This window comes from Prionailurus bengalensis, chromosome E2 (assembly GCF_016509475.1).
Source record: "Prionailurus bengalensis isolate Pbe53 chromosome E2, Fcat_Pben_1.1_paternal_pri, whole genome shotgun sequence".
Lineage (NCBI taxonomy): Eukaryota > Metazoa > Chordata > Mammalia > Carnivora > Felidae > Prionailurus > Prionailurus bengalensis.
The window spans coordinates 6,627,092-6,643,741 of record NC_057352.1 but is presented as its reverse complement, the minus strand read 5'-3'; the positions used below and the strand labels follow the sequence as shown (position 1 = coordinate 6,643,741).

Here is a 16,650-nt window from a genome sequence, read left to right as displayed (position 1 = left end):
GATCTGCCTACCTCAGCGTGACCCCAGTGGTTATATCTTCGGATGATTTCATGCAAGGAACAAAGTGCTTAACATTTTTCATTTCTCTTGGTTAGGTTCATTTCATATATAAAGCATGTATGTCGTTTTGTGAAAAACTTTGGTAATGAAACAGTCTCTGATCACTTCAGTCTTGAATCATAAAAATTGTGGCAGGCATGAGGTTTAGGAAGGGAGTGAGCGTGGTACCTTTTTCCAACACTGAGTGCCAGAAACAGGACACAGGCAGTCCTGACAATCTCTTTTGGTCACTCCCTGTAAGAACTGGATTTCAGTGACAAGACTGACGTGGTGTGTTCATTCAACATTCTACCTGTGGTCCTCCTGCATGTTAAAGGTTTTACAGGGATATTTGCATGACTACCATTGTTTTCCCCCATAGGTCACTGTAGAAACTTCCGGGAATAAAATGCAAGGCCCCTGTGAGTGAGGGTGTAAATGAATGCAGGCATGAAAGTGTAACTTTTCACATGTCTCTGTGACCTACATGGTCTTAATTTCCATACTGCCCATCTTTCCACCACTGTAGCCTCTTGAACTCTACTCCCCCTCCCTTTACAGGTCTTTATCCATCCCTGTACTCTAGCCTATGCCTCCAACTCCTGGACCTGTATGTGTTCCTGCTCACTTCCAGCTGACCCTTCTAGACTTCCTTCCCCAGCCCTATTTTGCACCCACTTTGAATTCCATTTCTGTCATGTCTATCCCCTGCAGTATTCTAGGGAACTTTCTCCTACCGTCACCTGTACATCATCCATCCCCTTTGACCTGTATTGGCTTTCATCCAGGGCAGAAGCCAAGGACTACAGCCCCGTTCAGCTGTCAGTCACTGGGCACAATCAGCTTCCTGTGTACCCTATAGACACCACCATATCTTTCCTTTTCCTGAGTTCCTTAGACTTTTCATTCCCCTTCTCTTCCCAGCTGATTTCATTGCTCACACCCATTTTCTGTCCTGAGACCATTATCCCCCCAGCAACGTTTAGATCTCCTTCCACCCTCTGTTCTGTCTTGGGCCACCCATGTCCAGTGCACCCATACTTCATTAATACAGTGTGTCATACTTGTCTGTGTGTGGGGGGTGTGTGTGCATGTGGTTTTGTTTTTTTTTTAATTTTTTTTTCAACGTTTATTTATTTTGGGACAGAGAGACAGAGCATGAACGGGGGAGGGGCAGAGAGAGAGGGAGACACAGAATCGGAAACAGGCTCCAGGCTCTGAGCCATCAGCCCAGGGCCCGATGCGGGGCTCGAACTCACGGACCACGAGATCGTGACCTGAGTTGAAGTCGGCCGCTTAACTGACTGTGCCACCCAGGCGCCCCAACATGTGTTTTTTTTTAATACTATCTTGACCCTATTTTGAGGATCCAGTGTCAGGGCAGTCACTTCTTCCTGTTGAGGAGCTGACCAAGTCTATGCATCAGTCCCTTCCCTAACTGGGTTCTCCACTCAGGCCACTTTGCAGCAGCTCTGACCACCAGGTTCAGGCACCAGACAACAAGGGACTGCTTTAGTGCTTTGGAACCTGTGAAATTACTATAATCTGGCAGTTCATTGGAAAACCTTGAAACTATTCCATCTCATTCTGTTTCCATACATAAGCTGCTCCTACAGCTGTAGCTTGTTACCCTGTCCCCATGTGTGTCCCCCACTGTGGCTGAGCCTGACAGCCTTATGCTCTTTGCAGCTGTTGGTAATAAAGAGTTTTGCCTTCAGTCTATCCAAGTGTCATAGTGTTGTGTCCCACCATTAAATTCCTCATAAAGGTTATATACAAAAGACTCACAGCTAATATCACTTTCAATGGGGGAAAACTGAGAACATTTCCTGTATGGTCAGGAACAAGACAAGGATGCCCACTCTCACCTTTGTTATTTAACATAGTGCTGCAAATCCTAGCCCTAGCAGTCAGACAACAGAAAGAAATAAAAGGCATCCAAACCGACAAGGAAGAGTCAGCCATTCACTGTTTGTGGATGACGTGGTACTCTATGTAGAAAGCCCAAAAGACCACCAAAAAATTGCTGGCACTGATACACAAATTCAGTAAAATTGCAGGGTACTGAGTCAACTTACAGAAATCTGTTGCATTTCTGCACACCAAAAATGAAGCAGCAGAAAGAGAAATCAAGGAATTGATCCCATTTACAATTGCACCAAAAACAATAAGATCCCTAGGAATAAAACGAGCAGAAAGAAATGAAAGATCAGTACTCTGAAAACTATAGCACATTTATGAAAGAAATTGAAGAGAACAAGAAATGGAAAAATATTCCATGTTCATGCGTGAAAGATCAAATATGGTTGAAATATCTATACTCCTCGAAACAATCTACACATGTAATGCAGTCCCTATCAAAACTGCCAGCTAGCAAACAATCCTAAAATTTGTATGGAACCACAAAAGATCCTGAATAGTGAAAGCAAAAGACTCTGAAAAAGAAAATCGAGGCTGGAGGCATCACGATTCCAGAATTCAAGCTATATTACAAAGCTGTAATCACCAAAGATGTATGGTATTGTCAGAAAAACAGACACATCGATCAATGGAACTGAATAGAAAACCCAGAAATGGACTCACAACTATATAGTCAGCTAATCATTGGCAAAACAGGAAAGAATATCCATTGGGAAAAAGTCTCTTCAACAAATTGTGTTGGGAAAACGGAACAGCAATATGCAGGAGAATGATTACTGGATCACTTTCTTACACATTACACAAAAATAAATTGAAAATGGATGAAAGACCGAAATGTGAGAGAGGAAACCATCAAAATCCTAGAGGAGAACACAGGCAGCAACCTCTGTGACCTCTGGAGCAACTTCTTAACTAGACACGTCTCCTCAGACAAGGGAAACAAAAGCAGAAATGAACAATTGGGCCTTCATCAAGATAAAAAGCTTCTGCACCACGAAAGAAATAATCAACAAAAGTAAAAGGCAACCTTGGTAATGGGAGAAGATATTTGCAAATGACATATCTGATAAAGGGGTAGTATCCAAAATCTAGAAAGAATTTGTCAAACTCAACATAACAAATAATCCAGGTAAGCAGTAGGTAGAAGAGGGGTGCCTGGGTGGCTCAGTCAGCTAAGTGTCTGACTCTTGATTTTGGCCCAGGTCATGACCTCATAGTTCCTGAGATCAAGCCCCTCGTTGGGTGGGCTTCATGTTGACAGGACTGAGCCTGCTTGGGATTTTCTCTCTCCCCCTCTCTCTCTGCCCCTACCCCGTTCACATGTGTGTCCTCACTGTCACTGTTTCTCCCTCTCAAGACAAATATATAAACTTAAAAAAGAAATGGACAGAAGACACAAATAGACATTTTCCCAAAGAAGCTGTCCAGATGGTTAACAGATACATGAAAAGATTTTGAACATCACTCATCATCAGGGAAATACAAATCAAAATGACAATGAGATACCACCACACAGCTGTCAGAGTGGCTACATTTAACCACACGGGAAACAACGGGTATTGCTGGGGATTCAGGAAAAAAAGGGAACTCTCCTGCACTGTTGGTAGGAATGCAAACTGGTGCAGCTGCTCTGGAAAACAGCAGGGAGGTTCCTCTGAAAGTTAAAAAATAAAACTACCCTATGACCCAGCAATTGCACTACTAGGTATTTATCCAAAGGATACAAAAATACTGACTCAAAGGGGTACCCTATGTTTATACCAGCATTATCAACAATAGCCAAATTATGGAAAGAGCCTAAATGTCCTTCAACTGATGAATGGATAAAGAAGATGTGTGTCATATATGTAAACAGAATATTACTCAGCCATAAAAGAGAATGAAATCTTGCCATTTGCAATGATGTGGATGGAACTAGAGTATATTATGCTAAGCCAAGTAAGTCAGTCAGAGAAGGATAAATACCATATGATATTATTCATATGTGGAATTAAAACAGATAAACACATGGAAAGGGGAAAAAAGGAAAAACCATAAGAGACCATTGTTAAAATTTTTTTTAATGTTTATTTTTGAGAGAGAGAGCACGAGTGTGGAAGGGACAGAGAGAGAGGGAGACACAGAATCTGAATCAGGCTCCAGGTTCCAGGCTCCAAGCTGTCAGCCCAGAGCCCAACATGGGGCTTAAACTCATGAATCTCAAGATCATGACCTGAATCAAAGTCAGATGCTTAACTGAGCCATCCAGGTGCCCCAAACCATAAGAGACTTAACTACAGAGAACAAACTGAGAGTTGATGGAGGGGAGGTGGGTGGGGATGGGCTAAATGAGTGAGAGATATTGAGGAGGGCACTTGTTGGGATGAGCACTGGGTGTTGTATGTAAGTGATGAACCACTAAATTCTACTCTTAAACTAATATTACACCACATAGTAACTAACTAGAACTTAAAAAAACTGAAACCCCTAAATCCCACAAAAGATACACCTTCTCCCGCTTCTCCATGCTTTAACCGCATGGACATGAGTTGTCCTGGGCCTTTATCCAGCTCTGCCATTGCTGATTATCCCCCTCCCCGTTTTCCCCTTTAACTCATGACCTTTTTACTCTTATCCACCCCCAGACTAATGTGTATTTAGTCTTTACCCTTTACCTCTCACACACTCTGTCCCCGCCCTCCCCCCCCCCCCCGTGCCCTTAAGTCCTGCAGTGTTCTTGAAACATACTGCACCCTTTAACCCCTGTGTGCCTTTTATTCTCTGTCCTCACTCACCTCTCACACTTTGTGTACTCTTGTTAGGAACGGAATTGTGTGCACCTGAATTCATATGTTGAAGCCGTAATCCCTTGAACTTGGAGGTGGGGGCTTCAAAGAGATAATGAGGTTAAATGAGGCTATTAAAGTGGGAATAGTACAGTGTGACTGGTGTCCTTACAAGAAGAGGACCTCCGGACACACAGACCCCAGGGAAGCAGATGCGCATGGGCAGCACGGAGACGGGGGGCACCTGGAAGCCAAGGAGAGAGGCCTCAGAAGAAGCCAACCCTGCTGACACCTCTGTCTTGGGTTCGTGGCTTGAGGAACTCTGAGGAAATAGGTTTCTGTGGTTTACACCACCAGCCTGGGATATTTTGTCATGGCAGCTTTAGCGGAGTAAACCCCCACCCACGTCACCGTGCTGTGTGCATCACCCCTGTTTTATATCTTTGCGCTTCCCGCCCCCCCCCAGCCCTTCTTATGCTGCTGTTACACCCTCATGAACTGCTGCTCAGCACGCCCTGCATTTCCACAACCAGAGCTCACAGAACTATTGAAATGCTGGTCATTTAAGACGTCTTTGTGGGGTCTGCAGTTGGAGGCATGCAGGGGCAGACATGGGGCCCCATTCTTGCATTTTCAGACTTGGACAAATGAAAAGTTTTCCTTCATATGAACATATTTTTGAGGAGCAAAGCCTGGTAATTGCGTGAGGGACTTTGTGAGAGAGAGGAGGCCAGTGATGTGAGGGTGTGCATTGTGAGTGTGTATGAACGTGTGAGTCTATATGTGGTCTGTGTACACGTGAGTGTGGGTATAAGACTAAATATGACAGGATGGGGAAAACTGTATGTTTTCTCACTGTATAAATTCATGTGTCTGAGTCTGTGAGTGTGCATAGTGTATGTGGGGTGGGGGGTCACACCTGACTGTGTAAATGTATGTGAGCCCATGTGCTTGAAGAATGGGTTGTCAACCATATGGCTCTATTCCTGTAATAGAAAACTGGGGAGCAGTGGGGAAAGAGTGAAAATTGAACATCACCCAAACAGACGTCTGGTCTTTGACCTACTGGGAGGTGATCTCCACCACTTGGAATGTCATGCACATAGGATTATCTTTCTTTTTCTATGAGTAGGGCTACCAGACAGACTCACAATGTGATGTATGATGGGGCCTTGGACCATGCAGTGTGAGGTCTGCTTCTGGAGAAGCAGTACACTAAAGGTATCAATCAGCCAGACTGCACAAGCATAGGAGACTAAACGTACCCAGAAAGTATGGATCAAACCCCAGTAAAAAGTGTGCATACGTAGGCTTGGGTGAACACCCTTGGTGGCAATACAATCTGAGTGTCCTCAAATATCAGTGCCTAGAGAGTAAGACATCCATCAATTCATAGAGGATGTGGAGCGTTCGTTTTGGCACTTTTCCTGGACTCTGCCCCATACATCTCTTTGCTGTCTGATGCCAGTCTGCATCCTTTCCCTGTAATAACCTGTATCAGTGAGTACACCAGCTCTCAGTTCTGTGAGTCCTTCTAGAGGTCTCAAAACCAAGCATGGTTTTGGGAAACCCTGATGTGCTGTTGGTATCAGAAGTAGGTGTGCTGCTAGGTGGACCGTGGTTCCCCACCTTTCCACATGGATGAAGAATCCTCACAGGTGGAATGGATAGTGGATCTTGTTGAGATTGTGTATCTCTTCAGTGGGAAATCCACTGAAGTGACTTTTGACTCATAAATGTTATGTGTCTTCATTAATTGCATGAGCCCAAGTGCTCCCTGTTGAAAAGTAGCAAAGGGAGGTGTAGAGGCCTCTGGTAACAGCTCAGTGCTGTTGAATTAACAGAGCAGCATTGACTTCTCTGATAGAACGGTAGTAGAACTTGCTTGTGAAATCATGGAATCCCGGTACCTGTACTTCTGAGGGTCACTTTGATAAACATCTGTTTTTCATAGAGGGGTAGATTTTTAGACTTCCTTTGATCGCCAGGGTCAATGTTATTATAATGTCATTTTGATAATATTTGCATGTCACAAATCTCAGTATAATTTGTATTTAGTTATAAAAATGAGACCAGGGACACCTGATGGCTCAGTCGGTGGAGCATCCAACTCTTGGTTTCAGCTCAGGTCAGGTTCATGGGTTCAGGCCCCATGTCTGCCTCTGTGCTGGCAGTGTGGAACCTGCTTGGGAGTCTCTTTCTCTCCCTCTCTCTCTGCCCCCCCCACCCTCTGTCTGTCTGTCTGTCTGTCTCTCTCTCTCAAAATAAAATAAACTTGAAAAAATGAGTCCCATGATTTCTTCTTTTTACTCAAAAAACATGGGACTCACCCATGTTTTCTAATATGAATTGTTGGCATGTTCTCTTTTATATCTCTTTAGATATTCTTGCTGGATTCTGATTCCATGTATTTCCTCAATTCTCAAATAATGATGCAGCTTAGAAGACAGAAGACTAAGAATGCCCTAGATTTTTGGTGGAAGAACTTCTGAGGGAATCGGGGACGCCTGTGAGACACACACACTCGCTGCCAGACCCTTAGTTGTCTGACATCAGTATTTACTGCTCCTTCCCTGTGAGCCCCTCTCTGCCATCAGGGATCATGAAAAGTAAGAGCCCCTCCTAAAGCAGACAACAGTCTCTTCGGAGATACTCACAAAGTTGTAATTGGATTTGGTAATGAGTCCTGGGAGAAAGTTTTTCAGAAGTATTGTCAGCTACCGAAGGCTGTGCTGTCATTGCCACCACGTGTGAAATGATAATTGCAGTTCTGACGGGAGGGGAGGTCACAGATCACAAAGCCTCATCTCTGGTCTGGCTGCCTCCCTCCCTCACACGTACTGGCTGCTGTGACCTTCACGCTGCGCCCCCATCCTTCAACGTGATGAGTCCAGTGAGTTCTTTCTATGTCAGACTGAGAGGCAGCCCCTGTAAGGAAGGACGTGTGAGTAAGTGTTCATGTCTGGAAAGGGATCCTGAGGGTCGGGACAGACCAGGGGAAGAGCTGAAGAGGGAGGTGGAGTAGTTCCTCGGGTGTGAGCTGAGCTGGTCGATAGAGGTGAGGACCCCGGACCCTGCACCCACACCCACGCCTGGCGGTTCCTGGTGCCATTTAATGAAGTCCTCCCGTGGACTGTTACTGATGAAAATGCCAGTGACAAGGAAGGGTCATTTTGAAGGTGCGTAAGGACCGTAGTTATGAAAGCCATCTGCGGTTGACATTACTTTGCAGGAATCATAGGTTGAGTTTTCAGTGTCAGTAGAGGTGTGCTTACAATGCCTTATGCTTATAATACAGAGAAGGGTAGAGCTCTAACAGTTTCTTTTCTTTTTTAGTTTTTAAAAATATTTATTTATTTTTGAGAGAGCATGAGCGGGGGAGGAAGAGAGACACACACACACACAGAATCTGAATCAGGCACCAAGTACTGAGCTCTCAGCACAGAGCCCAATGTGGGGCTTGAACTCACAAACCATGAGATCATGACCTGAGCTGAAGTCAGATGCTCAACTGACTGAGCCACCCAGGCTCCCCAGAGCTCTAACAGTTTCCAATTGTCTACAGTGATGTGAATATGAATTTGTTTCTAGAACTTTTTAAAGATGTTTTTCAGTCTAACACTGAGGATATGACGTACTTACTGGAGATCGTAATTGTGCCTCAACTGAAACCACCTGGGGTGTCCTGTCTTGGGCGAGACTGCTTTTTCTCCTGAAGATAGAGAGAAGGCAGTTAAGGAAAAGATCAGTGTAATTATGGGACCAGACATGAGGTGTCTGGACCACATGAATCTTGTCTCATTCTTTCTGGTTTAATAATATTCTAACATGAATCCCAATGACAGAATTAATTTTCTTACAATTTTAACTTACATGATGCACACAATGCCATATTCTTAGACTCCATTTTACACGTCTCTTGTGTTTTTTTGTTTTATGTTTTTATATAATTTATTGTCCAATTGGTTTCCATACAACACCCAGTGCTCATCCCAACAGGTGCCCTCCTCAATGCCCATCACCCACTTTCCCCTCCCTCCCACCACCCATCAACCCTCAGTTCTCAGTATTTAAGAGTCTCTTAGGGTTTGCCTCCTTCCCTCTCTATAACTTTTTTTCCCTCTTCCCCTCCCCCCTGCTCTTCTGTTAAGTTTCTCAGGATCCACATAAGAGTGAAAACATATGGTGTCTGTCTTTCTCTGCCTGACTTATTTCACTTAGCATCACACTCTCTAGTTCCATCCACGTTGCTACAAATGGCCATATTTCATTCTTTCTCATTGCCAAGTAGTATTCCATTGTATATATAAACCACATCTTCTTTATCCATTCGTCAGTTAATGGACATTTAGGCTCTTTCCACAATTTGGCTATTGTTGAGAGTGCTGCCATAAACATTGGGGTACAAGTGCCCCTATGCATCAGTACTCCTGTATCCCTTGGGTAAATTCCTAGCAGTGCTACTGCTGGGTCATAGGGTAGGTCTATTTTTAATTTTTTGAGGAACCTCCACACTGTTTTCCAGAGCGGCTGCACCAGTTTGCATTCCCACCGACAGTACAAGAGGGTTCCTGTTTCTCCACATCCACGCTACCATCTATAGTCTTCTGATTTGTTCATTTTAGCTACTCTGACTGACGTGAGGTGGTATCTGAGTGTGGTTTTGATTTGTATTTCCGTGATGAGGAGTGATGTTGAGCATCTTTTCATGTGCCTGTTGGCCATCTGGATGTCTTTTTTAGAATTTATGTGTGTCTTGTATTTTACTGTCTTTTACAACCCTGCTTTAGTGCTAAAAGTTTCACTCACTGTACATTTTGTTAAATACCTCAGCATTTCAAACATAATCATCAGTAACTTTGTCTCTTTCCTAATACTGTTCCATCAAATGGTAGGATTTCATAAAACATTGCCTGGAGAACAAGGTACTATTATGTAATAGTGTGTGTGTGGAAGCTATGAGTTTTGCTCCTGTATGACAGGAAATGACTCTTTCTACTGCCGAAGTAGTGTTAGCAAATACTGCATTTATTAAATCTAATGTGGACACAGGGATGTCTCCTGCAGGATTAGCCTGTAATGGATGCCTCTGAACTTTATTATATTAAAACTTTATTTACATATGTTATTCACCTGAATAAAATGTCCTTCATGAAAAATGTATGCTTTTTACACCAAACATATAAAATAAAATATAGTGTGAAATAAGATGGAAAAGTATAAATGCAAAATTAAATATGCGTCTGGATTATTTGAAGGCACAGCTGACGTGCATTGTTAGTGGAGCACAGAGGTTCAGACACTGTCTTCGCTCCAACCTGCCATGTTCCAGTCTCCACTCGGCCCCTAACCAACGTGTGAACTTAGATTGCTTACCCTATGTGCCTAGCTTGTCTTTATCTCTGCCATGGAAATAATGTTCGTGCCTCCATCATGCCTTTAGGAAAATAAAAAAGATTCCATATGTATGGTAGTAGGCAGTGATTCATGCATTTTAAGTGGTATTTAAAGGTTATTTTTTCCACTGTGGGAAGCACCTTGACGAAGTCAAACTGAAGTAAATACGTTTTCCAGAGTTAATAGGTTTTAGCTGTTATGATGGAAGACATGTTCTAGTGCAGGATCCTTGGGTTCTGAAAACCAGTGTCAATCACTGGGATCTGTCAGAATGGACTCCAGGAATTGCCAGTGGAAATAGTTCCCTCATCAGAGATGACGGTTGGAGTCCTGGGCATTTGCTCATTTCTTTACCACTGTTCTTCTTCTGCAGGGATTCCAGCTTGAGATCCGAAGATGTGATCCTTTAGGCACCTGATTATGCTTGCTTCTTGGTCATTTCCTTTTACCGGTGTCCCCAAGGCAATGGTAGCTGTTAGTTGAAACGTTCTTCAGTGCTTTTTGAGTGCACATCTGTTTTCTGCCCTCACAGAGCTGGCAGGGTGTGTCCATTGGCACCAGCTGCCTCTCCTGTGTCTCCAGCCATCACGAGCAGCCCCAGGACCTCCAGGCGGCTGGAAATTGCCTAAAGCCTCCCTGGGATATTGCAATTTCCATTTTCCTCTGCTGGACCCTGTTTGAGCTGGTAAATATCCCTTCTCCTCTGACAAATAGAGCAAGAAACCATCAGATAGAACACATATTTAGGATACTGCTGTGCTGAATTTTTGGCACAATCTCAGACTCACTATAAGCAGCAATGTTACTACGTTCTGATGTTTTCTCGTTGGACTCAAATGTGGGCCCTTAGGTTCATAAACTTCTTTTGATACATACTCAGCAGGTGAGACACATTTACAGGAAGAACCTTCCCAGCTCCTTGCAATTTTATTTTGATGACTTGCATTTTATCAAAAATGTAAAGAAAGACACAGGTTGTAAGTATGAAACTCAGTAGTATTTCACAAGCGACCACACTTGTGTATGCAATTCCAAGATGAAGAAGTGGAATGGTCTCAGATCCCCGGGTATCCTCTTGTGCCCTCTCTAAGTCACTATCCCCCATGGACATAGTTTTCTTGGCTATATTTGGAGGATTGCAATGTTTGGGAATAGGTTTGTAACTCTCCAGCATTTGAAAGAGTAGATCACTTCGGCCCATCTTGTACTTGACATAAATGGAGTCGTACTGCCTGAAATGAGTAATGATGACTTGATTCTCACACCATGTGACCGTTGAAGGTTGAGTTGTATTCTTGCAGAGTCTTGTTGGCCTTTTAGGTGTCTGTAGAAGACTCCATGGTGTGACTGTGAAAACATTCTCTGACTGCTGGTCCTGTTAATGGGAAGTGGGTATTCCAGAGTTTGGACTATTATGAGTAATGAGTAGTGCTGGCATATAAATTCTGTAACCAGTCTTTGGGGGATACCAGACAAATTTCTGTTGAGTATATTCGTGGGAGCGTATATGTTGGGACGTAGTATTGTATCCAGATAGCTAAAGTAGATACTCCCACATAGTTTCCAGATGTTTGTACTGATTCCATCTCCTGACAGCAGGGTTTGAGATTGTTGGTGATCCACATCTTTGTCAAAACTTGTTAGGGGCGCCTGGGTGGCGCAGTCGGTTAAGCGTCCGACTTCAGCCAGGTCACGATCTCGCGATCTGTGAGTTCGAGCCCCGCGTCGGGCTCTGGGCTGATGGCTCAGAGCCTGGAGCCTGTTTCCGATTCTGTGTCTCCCTCTCTCTCTGCCCCTCCCCCGTTCATGCTCTGTCTCTCTCTGTCCCAAAAATAAATAAACGTTGAAAAAGAATTTAAAAACAAAAAACAAAAAACTTGTTATTTCTGTCATTCTAGATTTAGATTCTGAGTAGTGTTTGATGGCACTAGGCAGTAGCATCATATTTGAATTTTTGTGACTACTACAGACAATGAACATTTTTATACCTGTATTAACTATTGAATAACCTCTCTCTTGCAATTTCTGTTGGGATGGTCCATTGTTTATCCTTTTTATATAGTCTTTAGGAATTCTTTGTTCAGGTTGCAAATTTTGCGTGTGTGTGTGTGTGGGGGGGTGTGTTTTGATGAGAACCACGTTTTCATATAAAGTCTGCGTACCATATGATTAACATGTTCAGTGCTGTTTAAGAAATATTTTGTTCTTCTAAGACCAAATGAAATTTTTCGTTTTTCTTTAAAAGTACATTATACCTTTCAAATTTAGATCAGCAATACATTCATAGTTGGTTTAGGATGTGGGTAGTGATCAAGGTTTGTCTTCTCTACAGTATGGCTAGTGAATTTCAGCTTCTTCTGAAAATCTTATACTATTCTTCTTTGCATTTGCTCTCAGATGGGAGTGGCAGGAAATATTCAATGTGCTGAAAAGGAAGAATATACAGCCAAGAATCCCTTTTTTTAAAATTATTTTTTAAATACAATTTATTGTCAAGTTGGCTAACATACAATATATACAATGTGCTCTTGGTTTGAGGGCCAAGAACCCTTTATCCAGCAAGGTTCTCATTCAGAATAGAAGGAGAGAGAAAGAATTTCCCAGACAAACATAAACTAAAGCAGTTCATGACCACTAAATGAGCCCTGCAAAAAATTCTAAAGGGGACTCTGAACAGTAAAGACTACAAAGGACCAGAGAACATCAGAAACACGATCTCTACAGATAACCTAATGGCCCTCAATTGTCATTGATTCCCCAGGATAACACCACTTCCTCCTTACTGCCGACTCTCCTTGAAATATATAGGATATCTGTACATCTCTTCCCATCTCAGTCAGTCTTGTAATCAAACAGGTGCACACACACAATGAAAGTGAATCTAGGTGTCAAAAATTCAATTAGGCTTTGGTTCAGAGAAATGATTATTGCCATAATTTAAAGGAAAACATGTGGAAGGACAGAATAGGCTCCCAGGATTTGACAATAGGGATAATCTTCTTGTCATAAACCATAGTTGGAATTGTGGGCAATTTATCTCTTCTCTACCATTACCTGTTCCTTTGCCACACTGAGTGCAGGGTGATGTCCACCCATTTGATTCTCAGGCACCTGACGATAGCCAACTCCTTGGTCATTCTCTCCAAAGGAATCACCCAAACTATGGCATCTTTTGGGTTGAAACATGTTTTCAATGAGTTTGTATGCAAACTTCTTTTGTATGTTCAGAGGGTGGGCAGGGGAATGTCCATTGGCAGCACCTGCCTCTTGAGTGTCTTCCAGACCATCACGATCAGCCCCATGAACTCCTGTTGGAAGGATCGTAAAGCCAAAGCCCCAAAGTACATTGGCTTCTCCATTTCCCTCTGCTGGATCCAATACATCTTTGTAAATTTAATTTTTCCTCTGTATGTGTTATTTGTGTCTAGCAACCGGAGCATAAAAAACTTCACAAAGGAAGGAGATTGGAGATACTGTTTTTCTATAGCTCATAGGCAGTCACCGTCCCACTCTATGCAGTCCTGATAGTATTCCCTGAAGTTCACTTTCTGGGCTGATGGTCTGGGCCAGCGGCTCCTTGGTCTTCCAACTGCACAGACACAAGAAGCGCGTCCAACACATTCACAAGACTAATGTCTCCTCCAGATCCTCTGCTGAGTCCAGAGCCACGCAGAGCATCCTCGTCCTGTGAGCACCTTTGTTTCTTTCCACTTCCTCTCCTCCATCTTTCATGCTTACATTTCTTGTATTTATAAACCCAGGTGGTGGCTGGTGAACACTGCTGCTGTAATTTCCTTATGTTTTCCAACTGTCAGCCCATTTCTGCTCATGAGTCAAGACTCTACTGTATCCAGGTTCTTCATTTCCTGGATAAGAAACACCAAATCCTTTAAAAACATAAAAAAAAAGGGGGGGGGGCACCTGGGTGGCTCAGTTGGTTGAGCATCCGGTTGAGCTCAGGTGAGGATCTCATGGTTCATGAGTTTGAGTCCCGTGCTGGGCTCTGTGCTGACAGCTGGGAGCCTGGAGCCTGCTTTGGATTCTGTGTCTCCCTCTCTGCCCCTCCCCCACTCACACACTCTCTGTCTCTTTCTCTCAAAAATAGTAAAAAACAAAAATAAGTTTTTTTCAAAAATACAAGAAGAATATAAATTGTATGTTTTTGTACCATGTCCTCTTGTTAATTCACTCCTCATTCTGCAAACGTCAACAATGAATGTGAGAAGAACCCACATGACATTCTAAGGAGGACACTGTTGGCTGTTAGGGTTTCAGCAGCTGCTTCAATATGGGATATACGTGGGCAGAATGCAGTGAATAAAGCAGCTTGGCCTCATTCTGATGTCTAGCATCCTGAAGACAGTAGTGTAGTGTAATGCTTTCTGAGCATGTTGAGTGGATTTGGTGCCAGCTCTAGTGAGATGAATCAGAGTGCTTACCCAGGAGTGTACTCATGGGCATATCAGTAGGAGTGAGTACAGTCAGGTAATGTGTGGTGGATATTGTTGAAATGCAGTTCTGCATGGTTTCCTAAGTATGTGTAGGTCTTATGGGCAGGGGCATGGGCAGCTTTTGTTTGGACTGTAGTTTGTAGAAAAAAAGTCTAGAATATAGGGATAGTGTCACCTTTTGGGGCTGAAGACAGGTTTCCTTGCTGTACAGGGAAAAACACACCCCACCTAAGGGATATCAAGACCTAACGCAACAAGAGTTTGGGAAGTTCAGGGAAGAAGTTAAGGCTGAGAGAAGTCCCTCCATCCTTAAGCCACATTGAGAGAAGCCTGGTGACATGGGGGAAACCCTTGGGAACTTGAGTGGGGGTCAGGAGCATCTAAGGGCTCCAGTAGCCATGCCGTGCTCTCCTCCATCACGAATGCTAGTTGCCAGTGCGTCTGAGATGTCGTTTTTTAACAGTCTGTCTTGCTGGTGAGTTGGAGGTAAATTTGGAGGTAGAGCTCCAGTGCCAGCTTCTAAGTGGTTCCACTACAAGTGCCCTCCTCAGTAATCTTGGCTTTGCATGTCTCACTGCCCCATCTCCAGACTGTGCTTGTAGAAATCTGGTAGCTTCCCAGGTGCTGTTAGAACACTGTGGAGGGTAGAGGGAACAGCTGGGTGTGGTTGGATCCCAACACCCCAAAGCTGCAGCCTCCAAAGATCCAGGGTAAGAGCTCTGTCCCAACTGAAGGTACAGATGATTCTAGAACATGGGGGTCAGCATGATATGAAGGACAGAAGGCAGAACTGGCAGCTCCCATTCCAGAAGGAAGCGTTCCCATGATCCTTTTAAACACATCGCAGAAATATTTGAGCATGAGATAATCCATTCCCGCCATGGAAAAGGGGAAGCTCAGGTGTGTATATCAGTGGCTTCATTCCAGGAAAGAAGTGACTGGAAAGTCCTTTGCAAAAACCCAAGTCAGAGTCATCCTCTGACCGATTACAAGTCCATTTAAAACTAGATCTTTCTTGGCAAACGGTAGACACGGAAACTCAGGAGGGTCAGACAGTCCTTGGCCCAATCCTAGGGAAGGAATAGTGCACACGTGAACTGCAAACGTCGAAGGATATCAGCTCAGCCAGTGGCTGCAGGTAAGGGGAGAGACCGTGGATGGACTTGTCGGTGACCAGAAGCTTCCATCTTACCTTGAGGAAAGGACAGTGATGAGTGCTACATCCAGGACCCAGAGGGCCACCCCTGAGAGCCAGAGATTTCCCTTCTCTATAGGATCGCTCTCTGTGTGTCATGTCAACCCAGGGCTTCACTGGGGACTTGGAATTACACATCCAGCCTGGGAATAGAGATGCAGGAAAGAGAGAAAGAGTGAAGTTCTTGTTTTTTTGGTTTTTGTTTTTTATTTTTTTTTAAACGTTTATTTATTATTGAGAGACAGAGACCAAGCATGAGCATGGGAAGGGCAGAGAGACGGGGATACACAGAATCTGAAGCAGGCTCCAGGCTCTGTCAGCACAGAGACCGATGTGGGGCTCGAACTCACAAACCACGGGATCATGACCTGAGGCGAAGTCAGACGCTTAACCGACTAAAGAGTAGCCTGTAAGTAGGGCAGATTCTAGGTGCAGCTGAAACTAAGACCACAGCTACTTGTCAAAGATGCATGGGTGGGGTGGAAGGGTACCACCTTAGGGTCCTCTGGGGGGGGGGGCTGTTTTGGGGTAAGCCGTACCGTAAGCCTTAGCTTGTTTGTTTTGGGAGTTCAGTACCAGGATCAGCTGCTGCCTTCAAAGCTACTCGATTTTTGCAGGCACAGGATTCAGAGACTGGAGGGGACTGGGGACACGCGGCATAGTTTGTGCGCCTGCGTGACGGTTTGCTTGCCGGAAGGAAGAGGTGAAAGAAATCCAGGGCGAACAGGGAAACATCCGGTCCAGCCCATGTTAGGAGAGGGACAGGCTTGTGCTGCAAGTACTAGTTACACCTGGAACTGAAATCTGAGCTTGGGTGATAGGATTCTGGGTTGTGGTTCAGCGGCCCAGGTTGGAGGCCAGGTTGCAGCTGCGATTCTCTGCT

General features: G+C 44.1%; 1 pseudogene; it reads left to right on the top strand.

The window, feature by feature from the left end:
* Nucleotides 1–13,070: 13,070 nt before the first annotated feature.
* Nucleotides 13,071–16,429, top strand: LOC122495261 (annotated as a pseudogene).
* The last annotated feature ends 221 nt before the right edge of the window (nucleotides 16,430–16,650 follow it).